Below are 12,299 nucleotides of genomic sequence, written 5' to 3'. Positions count from 1 at the left end.
ATAAAGTCCATAAATAATTTTCGGAATCGCAAACACAGAGGCTGTCGCAATATCTGGGATTGAGTTAGCCTGAATACAACTGAATATTTCTAGTTTCTTCTTTTTTATTAAACTTTTATTTAATGAATATAAATTTTCAAAGTACAGCTTATGGGTTACAATGGCTTCCCCCCTCCCATAACTTCCCTCCCGCCCGCAACCCTCCCCTTTCCCGCTCCCTTTCCCCTTCCATTCATGTAAAGATTCATTTTCAATTCTCTTTGTATACAGAAGATCAGTTTAGTATATATTGGGTAAAGATTTCAACATTTTGCCCATATAGCAACATAAAGTGAAAAAACTACCATTGGATTACTAATTATAGCATTAAATAGCAATGTACAGCACATTAAAGACAGAGAACCTACATAATTTTTTTTCAAATTAATTAATTTTCTATGCCATTTCCATTTTAACACCAGGTTGTTTTTTTTTTTTTCATTTCCAATTCTCTTTATATACAGAAGATCACTTCAGTATATAATTAGTAAAGACCTCATCAGTTTGTGCCCACACAGAAACGCAAAGTATAAAAATACTGTTTCAGTACTAGTTATAGCATCAGTTCGCTTTAGACGACACATTAGGGACAGATCCCACATGGGGTGTAAGTACACAGTGACTCCTGTTGCTGATTTAACAATTTGACACTCCTGTTCATGGCGTCAGTAATCTCCCTAGGCTCTAGTCATGAGTTGCCAGGGCTATGGAAGCCTTTAGAGTTTGCTGACTTTGATCTTATTCTGATAGGGTCATAGTCAAAGTGGAAGTTCTCTCCTCCCTTTGGAGAAGGGTACCTCCTTCTTTGATGGCCCCGTTCTTTCCACTGGGATCTCACTCACAGAGATCATTCATTTAGGTCTTTTTTTTTCCATGATATCTTGGCTTTCCATACCTGCTATACTCTCACGGGCTCTTCAGCCAGATCCGAATGCCTTGAGGGCTGATTCTGAGGCCAGAGTGTTGTTTAGGACATCTGCCATTCTATGAGTCTGCTGTGTATCCCACTTCCCATGTTGGATCTTTCTCTCCCTTTTTGATTCTATCAGTTAGTATTAGCAGATACTTGTCTTGTTTGTGTGATCTCTTTGACTCTTAGACCTATCAGAGCTATCAATTGTGAGCTGAAATTGATCACTTGGACTAGTGCGATGGCATTGGTACATGCCATCTTGATGGGATTGTGTTGGAATCCCCTGGCACATTTCTAACTCCACCATTTGCAGCCAGTCCGATTGAGCATGTTCCAAATTGTTCATCTCCTCCCTCTCTTTTTCCACTCTTAGATTTAACAGGGATCACTTTTCAGTTAAAATTTAAACACCTAAGAATAATTGTGTGTTAATTACTGAGTTCAACCAATAGTACTAGAACAACAACAACAGCAACAAATACTAAAAAGGATAAAGTATTACATTGTACATCTAAAGTCAGGACAGGAGCTGATCAGTTCATTGTTGCTTATAGTGTCCATTTCACTTAACAGGTTTCCCCTTTGGCGCTGTATTTATAGTTTCATCTAGAAATATCTGGACAAAGTGGTGTGGTATTCGTATGCAATGGACAAAGACAATCACAGTAAAAATGGTTTTGGAGAAAAGCAAAGTCTTTTCGTTAGGCAAGTGCATACAATGTCATCTATACAAACAGAAATATCATGTTTGTTTGCCGCAGTTCCTCTAGCTTTCTCCCTAGAAAATACGAATTTGTAGAGCTGGTGTCTCCATGTGGAACGAACTAGTGTTTCCCAGCACAAAATGAAATGTTCCCTGATACAAAACATTGAAAACAATAAAGTCCGTCGATAATATCCAGAAAACACAAACACAGAGGCTGTCGCCAGATCTGGGATTGAGTTTCCAGAACACAACTGGATATTTCTAATTTCATCCAGTCATATCCTGAGAAAGTGGTGTGGAATTCGTGTGCAAAGGAGCAGGAACATCACAGTAAAAATGGTTCTGAGAAAAGCAAAGTCTTTTCGCTAGGCGAGTGCATAAAATGTCACCTATGCAAACAGAAATATCATGTCTGTTTGCCGCAGTTCCTCTAGATTTCTCCCTAGAAAATACGAATTTGCAGAGCTGGTGTCTCCATGTGGAACGAACTAGTGTTTCCCAGCACAAAATGAAATGTTCCCTGATACAAAACATTCAAAACAATAAAGTCCGTCGATAATATCCAGAAAACACACACACAGAGGCTGTCGCAATATCTGGGATTGAGTATCCAGAACACAACTGGATATTTCTAATTTTATCCAGTCATATCCTGACAAAGTGGTGTGGAATTCGTGTGCAATGGAGTGGGAACATCACAGTAAAAATGGTTTTGGCGAAAAGCAAAGTCTTTTCGTTAGGCAAGTGCATAAAATGTCATCTATACAAACAGAAATATCACTTGTGTTTGCTGCAGTACCTCTATCTTTCTCCCTAGAAAATAGGAATGTGTAGAACTGGTGTCTCCATGTGGAACCAATTAGTGTTTCCCAGCACAAAATGAAATGTTCCCTGATAAAATCATTCAAAACAATAAAGTCCATAGATAATTTCAGAAAATACAAACACAGAGGCTGTCGCAATATGTGGGATTGAGTTAGCCTGCATACAACTGAATATTTCTAGTTTCATCCAGAAATATCTGGACAAAGTGGTGTGGTATTCGTACGCAATAGACAAAGACAATCACAGTAAAAATGGTTTTGGCAAAAAGCAAAGTCTTTTCGTTAGGCAAGTGCATACAATGTCATCTATACAAACAGAAATATCATGTTTGTTTGCCACAGTTCCTCTAGCTTTCTCCCTAGAAAATACAAATGTGTAGACCTGGTGTCTCCATGTGGAACCATTAGTGTTTCGAAGCACAAAATTAAATGTTCCCTGATAAAAACATTCAAAACAATAAAGTCCGTCGATAATATCCAGAAAACACAAACACAGATGCTTTCACAGTATTTGGGATTGAGTTACCCAAAACACAACCGGATATTTCTGGTTTCATCCAGTGATATCTCCGCAAAGTGGTGTGGAATTCGTATGAAATGGACCGAAAAAATCACAGGAAAAAATGGTTTTGGAGAAAAGCAAAGTCTTTTCGTTAGGCAAGTGCATAAACTGTCATCTATAGAAACAGAAATATCATGTTTGTTTTCTGCAGTTCCTCTAGATTTCTCCCTAGAAAATACAAATGTGTAGAGCTGGTGTCCCCATGATGAAACCATTAGAGTTTCTAAGGTACAAAATGAAATGTTCCCTAATAAAAAACATTCAAAACAATAAAGTCTGTCGATAATATCCAGAAAACACAAACACAGATGCTTTCACAGTATTTGGGATTGAGTTACCCAAAACACAACCGGATATTTCTGGTTTCATCCAGTGATATCTCCGCAAAGTGGTGTGGAATTCATATGAAATGGACCGAGAAAATCACAGGAAAAAATGGTTTTGGAGAAAAGCAAAGTCTTTTCGTTAGGCAAGTGCATAAAGTGTCATCTATAGAAACAGAAATATCATGTTTGTTTTCTGCAGTTCCTCTAGATTTCTCCCTAGAAAATACAAATGTGTAGAGCTGGTGTCCCCATGATGAACCCATTAGAGTTTCTAAGGTACAAAATGAAATGTTCCCTAATAAAAAACATTCAAAACAATAAAGTCTGTCGATAATATCCAGAAAACACAAACACTGAGGCTGTCGCAATATCTGGGATTGAGTAAGCCAAAACACAACCGGAAATTTCTAGTTTCATCCAGTCATATCCGGACAAAGTAGTGTGGAATTCCTATGAAATGGACACAGAAAATCAAAGGAAAAATGGTTTTGGAGAAAAGCAAAGTCTTTTCGTTAGGCAAGTGCATATAATGTCATCTATACAAACAGAAATATCATGTTTGTTAGCCGCAGTTCCTCTAGCTTTTTCCCTAGAAAATACGAATGTGTAGAGCTGGTGTCTCCATGTGGAACCAATTAGTGTTTCCAAGCACAAAATTAAATATTCATTGATCAAAAACATTTAAAACAATAAAGTCCGTCGATAATATCCCGAAAACACAAACACAGAGGCTGTCGCAGTATCTGGGATTGAGTTTCCAGAACACAACTGGATATTTCTAGTTTCATCCAGTCATATCCTGACAAAGTAGTGTGGAATTCGTATTCATTGGACTGGGACCTTCACAGTAAAAATGGTTTTGGCAAAAAGCAAAGTCTTTTCGTTAGGCAAGTGCATAAAATGTCATCTATACAAACAGAAATATCACATGTGTTTGCTGCAGTACCTCTAGCTTTCTCCCTAGAAAATACGAATGTGTAGAACTGGTGTCTCCATGTGGAACCGATTAGTGTTTCCCAGCACAAAATGAAATGTTCCCTGATAAAAAACATTCAAAAAAATAAAGTCCATAAATAATTTTCGGAATCGCAAACACAGAGGCTGTCGCAATATCTGGGATTGAGTTAGCCTGAATACAACTGAATATTTCTAGTTTCTTCTTTTTTATTAAACTTTTATTTAATGAATATAAATTTTCAAAGTACAGCTTATGGGTTACAATGGCTTCCCCCCTCCCATAACTTCCCTCCCGCCCGCAACCCTCCCCTTTCCCGCTCCCTTTCCCCTTCCATTCATGTAAAGATTCATTTTCAATTCTCTTTGTATACAGAAGATCAGTTTAGTATATATTGGGTAAAGATTTCAACATTTTGCCCATATAGCAACATAAAGTGAAAAAACTACCATTGGATTACTAATTATAGCATTAAATAGCAATGTACAGCACATTAAAGACAGAGAACCTACATAATTTTTTTTCAAATTAATTAATTTTCTATGCCATTTCCATTTTAACACCAGGTTGTTTTTTTTTTTTCATTTCCAATTCTCTTTATATACAGAAGATCACTTCAGTATATAATTAGTAAAGACCTCATCAGTTTGTGCCCACACAGAAACGCAAAGTATAAAAATACTGTTTCAGTACTAGTTATAGCATCAGTTCGCTTTAGACGACACATTAGGGACAGATCCCACATGGGGTGTAAGTACACAGTGACTCCTGTTGCTGATTTAACAATTTGACACTCCTGTTCATGGCGTCAGTAATCTCCCTAGGCTCTAGTCATGAGTTGCCAGGGCTATGGAAGCCTTTAGAGTTTGCTGACTTTGATCTTATTCTGATAGGGTCATAGTCAAAGTGGAAGTTCTCTCCTCCCTTTGGAGAAGGGTACCTCCTTCTTTGATGGCCCCGTTCTTTCCACTGGGATCTCACTCACAGAGATCATTCATTTAGGTCTTTTTTTTTCCATGATATCTTGGCTTTCCATACCTGCTATACTCTCACGGGCTCTTCAGCCAGATCCGAATGCCTTGAGGGCTGATTCTGAGGCCAGAGTGTTGTTTAGGACATCTGCCATTCTATGAGTCTGCTGTGTATCCCACTTCCCATGTTGGATCTTTCTCTCCCTTTTTTATTCTATCAGTTAGTATTAGCAGATACTTGTCTTGTTTGTGTGATCTCTTTGACTCTTAGACCTATCAGAGCTATCAATTGTGAGCTGAAATTGATCACTTGGACTAGTGCGATGGCATTGGTACATGCCATCTTGATGGGATTGTGTTGGAATCCCCTGGCACATTTCTAACTCCACCATTTGCAGCCAGTCCGATTGAGCATGTTCCAAATTGTTCATCTCCTCCCTCTCTTTTTCCACTCTTAGATTTAACAGGGATCACTTTTCAGTTAAAATTTAAACACCTAAGAATAATTGTGTGTTAATTACTGAGTTCAACCAATAGTACTAGAACAACAACAACAGCAACAAATACTAAAAAGGATAAAGTATTACATTGTACATCTAAAGTCAGGACAGGAGCTGATCAGTTCATTGTTGCTTATAGTGTCCATTTCACTTAACAGGTTTCCCCTTTGGCGCTGTATTTATAGTTTCATCTAGAAATATCTGGACAAAGTGGTGTGGTATTCGTATGCAATGGACAAAGACAATCACAGTAAAAATGGTTTTGGAGAAAAGCAAAGTCTTTTCGTTAGGCAAGTGCATACAATGTCATCTATACAAACAGAAATATCATGTTTGTTTGCCGCAGTTCCTCTAGCTTTCTCCCTAGAAAATACGAATTTGTAGAGCTGGTGTCTCCATGTGGAACGAACTAGTGTTTCCCAGCACAAAATGAAATGTTCCCTGATACAAAACATTGAAAACAATAAAGTCCGTCGATAATATCCAGAAAACACAAACACAGAGGCTGTCGCCAGATCTGGGATTGAGTTTCCAGAACACAACTGGATATTTCTAATTTCATCCAGTCATATCCTGAGAAAGTGGTGTGGAATTCGTGTGCAAAGGAGCAGGAACATCACAGTAAAAATGGTTCTGAGAAAAGCAAAGTCTTTTCGCTAGGCGAGTGCATAAAATGTCACCTATGCAAACAGAAATATCATGTCTGTTTGCCGCAGTTCCTCTAGATTTCTCCCTAGAAAATACGAATTTGCAGAGCTGGTGTCTCCATGTGGAACGAACTAGTGTTTCCCAGCACAAAATGAAATGTTCCCTGATACAAAACATTCAAAACAATAAAGTCCGTCGATAATATCCAGAAAACACACACACAGAGGCTGTCGCAATATCTGGGATTGAGTATCCAGAACACAACTGGATATTTCTAATTTCATCCAGTCATATCCTGAGAAAGTGGTGTGGAATTCGTGTGCAATGGAGTGGGAACATCACAGTAAAAATGGTTTTGGCGAAAAGCAAAGTCTTTTTGTTAGGCAAGTGCATAAAATGTCATCTATACAAACAGAAATATCACGTGTGTTTCCTGCAGTACCTCTAGCTTTCTCCCTAGAAAATACGAATGTGTAGAACTGGTGTCTCCATGTGGAACCAATTAGTGTTTCCCAGCACAAAATGAAATGTTCCCTGATAAAAACATTCAAAACAATATAGTCCATCGATAATATCCGGAAAAAACAAACACAGGGTCTGTCGCAATATCTGCGATTGAGTTAGTCAAAACACAGCCGTACATTTACGGTTACATTCAGTCATATTTGAACAAAGCGGTGTGAAATTCGATTACAATGGACCGGGAACATCACAGTAAAAATATTTTTGGAGAAAAGCATAGTCTTTTCATTAGGTAAGTGCATAAAATGTCATGTATACAAAGAAATATCATGTTTGTTTGCGCAGTTCCTCTAGCTTTCTCCCTAAAATTACGAATGTGTACAGCTGGTGTCTCTATGTGGAACCAATTAGTGTTTCCAAGTACAAAATAAAAAGTTCGCTGATAAAAACAATCAAAACAATAAAGTCCATCGATAATATCCAGAAAACACCAACACAGAGGCTGTTTCAATATCTGAGATTGAGTTAGCCAAAACACAACTGTATATTTCTGGTTTCATCCAGTCATATCAGGAGAAAGTGGTGTGGAATTCGTATACAATGGACACCGACCATCATGGTAAAAATGGTTTTGCAGAAAAGCAAAGTCTTTTCCTTAGGCAAGTGCATAAAATGTCACCTATACAAACATAAATATCATGTTTGTTTGCCGCAGTTCCTCTAGCTTTCTCCCGAGAAAATACGCATGTATACAGCTCTAGTCTCCATGTGTCACCAATTATTGTTCCCATGCACAAAATTATATGTTCCCTGATAAAAACATTAAACCAATAAAGTCCTTTGATAATGTCCAGAAAACACAAACACAGAGGCTGTCTCAATATGTGGGATTGTGTTAGCTAAAATACAACCGGATATTTTTGGTTTCATCCAGTTATATCCTGACAAAGTGTTGTGGAATTCATATACAATGGAAACAGACAATCACAGTGAAAGTGGTTTTGGAGAAAAGCAAAGTCTTTTCGTTAGGCAAGTGCATAAAATGTCACCTATACAAACAGAAATATCATGTTTGTTTGCCGCAGTTCCTCTAGCTTTCTCCCTAGGAAATAAGAATGTTTAGAGCTGGTGTCTCCATGTGGAGACAATTAGTGTTTCAAAGTACAAAATTAAATGTTCCCTGATAAAAACTTTAAAACAATAAACTCCGTCGATAATATCAAGAAAACACAAAGAGGATGTCACAGTATTTGGGACTGAGTTAGCCAAAGCACAACCGGATATTTCTGGTTTCATCCAGTCATATCCTAACAAAGTGGTGTGGAATTCGTATGCAATGGATGGGGACCATTACAGTAAAAATCATTTTGGAGAAAAGCAAAGTATTTTCGTTATGCAAGTGCATAAAATGTCATCTTTACAAACAGAAGTATCATGTTGGTTTGCTGCAGTTCCTCTAGCTTTCTCCCTAGAAAATACGGATGTGTAGAGCTGGTGTCTCCATGTGGAACCAACTAGTGTTTCCCAGAACAAAATTAAATGTTCCTTGATAAAAACATTCAAAACAATAACAACCATCGATAATATCCAGAAAACACAAACACAGAGGCTCTCGCAATATCTGGGATTGAGTTAGCCAAAGCACTACCGGATATTTCTGGTTTCATCCAGTCATATCCTGACAAAGTGGTGTGCAATTCATAAACAATGGACAGAGACCATCATGGCAAAAATGGTTTTGCCGAAAAGCAAAGTCTTTTCGTTTGGCAAGTGCTAAAAATGTCACCTATACTAACACAAATATCATGTTTGTTTGCCGCAGTTCCTCCAGCATTCTCCCTAGAAAATACGAATATGTAGAGCTGGTGTATCCATGTGGAACCACTTAGTGTTTCCAAGCACAAAATTAAATGTTCTCTGATTAAAACATTCAAAACAATAAAGTCCATCTATAATATCTGGAAAAAACAAACACAGAGGCTGTCACAATATCTGGAATTTGAGTTATCCAAACACAACCAGATAGTTCTGGTTTCATCCAGTCATATCCGGAGAAAGTGGTGTGGAATTCGTATACAATGGACAAAGACAATCACAGTATAAATGGTTTTGGAGAAAAGCAAAGTCTTTTCCTTTGTGCTTATAAACACTAATTAGTCCTCATGGAGACACACACACAAAAAAAACTCATTTGTGATTTCTCGGCAGAAAACTAGAGCAATTGCTGCAAACATGATATTTTTGTCTGTATAGATGACATTTGATACACTTGCCCAAGAAAATACATTGCTATTCTCCAAAACCAGTTTGACAGTGATTATCTGAGTCCATTGCATACAAGTTCCACAGCACTTTGTATGGATATGACTGGATGAAACCAGAAATATCCTCCTGTGTTATGGCTAACTCAATCCAAGATCTTCCTAAAGGCTCTGCTTTGTGTTTTCGACTTGATGGTTTTGAATGAATTGAATTATGGAATATTTTCTTCTGTGAGGCAAAACCTAATTAGTTCCACATGGAGACACAAACTCAACACATACGTGTTTTCTAGGCACAAAGCTAGAGCAATTGCTGCAAACAAACATGATATTTGTGTTTGTGTAGATGACATTTCATGCACTTGCCTAAGAAAATACTTTGCTATTCTCCAAAACCAGTTTGACTATGATTATCAGAGTCCACTGCGTACCAGTTCCACAGCACTTTGGATATGACTGGATGAAACCAGAAATATCCTCTTATGTCATGGCTAACTCAATCCCAGATCTTGCCACAGACATTGTGTTTGTGTTTTCTAGATATTATCAATGAACTTTTTGTTTTAGAATCAATTTCATTAGAGGAAATTACTTTTTCTGCTGGAAATGCTAATTGGTTCCATATGAGGGCAAACGTCAACACATTCGTGTTTTCTAGGCAGAAAGCTAGAGCAATCGTTGCTAACACACATGATATTTATATTTGCTAACATGAAATTTTATCCCCTTGCTGAAGAATAAGAGGTTGCTTTTCTCCAAAACCAGTTTGAGGGCGATTTTATTAGTCTATTTCATATCAGTTCCACAACACTTTGTCCAGATATGACTGGATGAAACCAGAAATATCCTGTTGTGTTATGGCTAACTCACTTCCAGATCTTGCTGCAGACACAGTGTTTGTGTTTTCTGGATATTATCAATGACCATTACGTTTTAGAATGAATTTCAATAGAGGAAATTTTGTTTTGTGCTGGAAATGCTAATTGGTTCCATATGTAGGCCAAACATCTACACATTCGTAGTTACTACGCAGAAAGCTAGAGCAACTTTTGCAAGCAAACATGATATTCATATTTGCAAACATGAATTTTTATCTTGGCCAAGAAAAGTGTTTGCATTTCTCCAAAACCAGTTTTACAGTGATAATCTGATTGCATTGCATACCACTTCCACACAACTTTGTCTGGATATTCTTGGACGAAACCAGAAATATCCACCTGTGTTATGGCTAACTCAATCCCAGATCTTGTTAAAACCTTTGTGTTTGTGCGTTCTGGATATTATCAATGGACTTTACATTTTAGAATGAATTTCATTAGAGCAAATTTCTTTTGTCCTGGAAATGCTAATTGGTTCCATATGCAGGCCAAAGGTCTACACATTTGTGATTTCTAGGCAGGAAACTAGAATAATTGTTGCAAACACACTGATATTTATATTTGCAAACAAGACTTTTTATCCACTTGACCAAGAAAATGAGTTTGCTTTTCCCCAAAACCAGTTTGGCTGTGATTATCTGAGTCCATTGCATAGCAGTTCCACAGCACTTTGTCCATATATGACTGGATGAAACCAGAAATATCCTCCTGTGTTATGGCTAAATCTATCCCTGATCTTGCCTCAGACTCTGTGTTTGTGTGTTCTGGATATTATCAATGGACTTGGAGTTTTAGAATTAATTTCAGTACAGGAACTTTCGTTTTGTGCTGGAAATGCTAATTGATTCCATATGCTGCCCAAACGTCTACACATTTGTGTATTCTACGTAGAAAGCTAGAGCAATTGTTGCAAGCTAACATGATATTTATATTTGTAATCATGACTTTTTATCAACTTGGCCAAGAAAATGAGTTTCCATTTCTCAAAAACCAGTTTGAGGGTGATTTTCTGAGTCTATTGCATACCAGTTCCACAACACTTTTTCCGGATAGGACTGGATGAAACCAGAAATATCCTCTTGTGTTATGGCTAACTCAATCCTGGACCTTGCTACAACCTCTGTGTTTGTGTTTTCTGGATATTATCTATGGACTTTACGTTTTAGAATGAATTTCAGTAGAGGAACTTTCGTTTTGTGCTGGAAACGCAGGCCAATTGTCTACACATTTGTGTTTTCTTGGCAGGAAACTAGAGCAATTGTTGGAAACAAACATGATATTTATATTTGTAAACATGAATTTTTATCGACTTGACCAAGAATATGAATTTGCTATTCTCCAAAACCAGTTTGAGGGAATTTTCTGAGTTCATTGCATACCAGTTCCACAACTCTTTGTCCAGATATCACTGGGTGAAACTAGAAATATCCTTTTGTGTTATGGCTAACTCAATCCCAAATCTTGCCATAGACACTGTGTTAGTGTTTTCTGGATATTATCAATGGACTTTATGGTTTTGAATGAATTTAAGCAGGGAATATTTTCTTTTGTGCTGGGAAACACTAATTAGTTCCACATGGATACACACCAACTCAACACATTCATGCTTTCTAGGGAGAAAACTAGAGCAATAGCTGCAAACAAACATGATATTTGTGTTTGTATAGATGACATTTTATGCACTTGCCAAAAAAATACTTTGCTATTCTCCAAAAACAGTTTGACTGTGATTATCTGAGTGCATTGCATAGCAGTTCCACAGCACTTTGTCCGGATATGACTGGATGAAACCAGAAATATTGTCTTGTGTTATGGCTAACTCAATCCCAGATCTTGCTACAGGCTCTGCTTTGTTTTCTTTTTTTTTGCATATTATTATTTTTATTTTTTTTGTTCCCTCCCACCCACAACCCTCCCCTTTCCAGCTCCCTCTCCCCTTCCAATCACATCATGATTCATTTCAATTCTCTTTTTATGCAGAATATCACTTTAGTATATATTAGGTAACGATTTCAAAAGTTTGCCCCATATAGTAAGTCAAAGTGAAAAAAATAGTGTTGGAGTAATAGTTATTGCATTAAATAAGAGTGTACAGTACATTAAAGACAGAGATCTTACATAATATATTTTTTAAAAAATATATTTTTTTTTTGCCATTTCCATTTTAACACCAGGTTTTTCCTTTTTTCATTTCCAATTATCTTTATATACAGAAGATCGATTCAGTATATAATTAGTAAAGACCTCATCAGTT

The sequence above is a fragment of the Lepus europaeus genome, unplaced genomic scaffold (assembly GCF_033115175.1).
Source record: "Lepus europaeus isolate LE1 unplaced genomic scaffold, mLepTim1.pri SCAFFOLD_47, whole genome shotgun sequence".
NCBI classification, from domain to species: Eukaryota; Metazoa; Chordata; class Mammalia; order Lagomorpha; family Leporidae; genus Lepus; species Lepus europaeus.
This window is presented reverse-complemented; position numbering follows the sequence as displayed.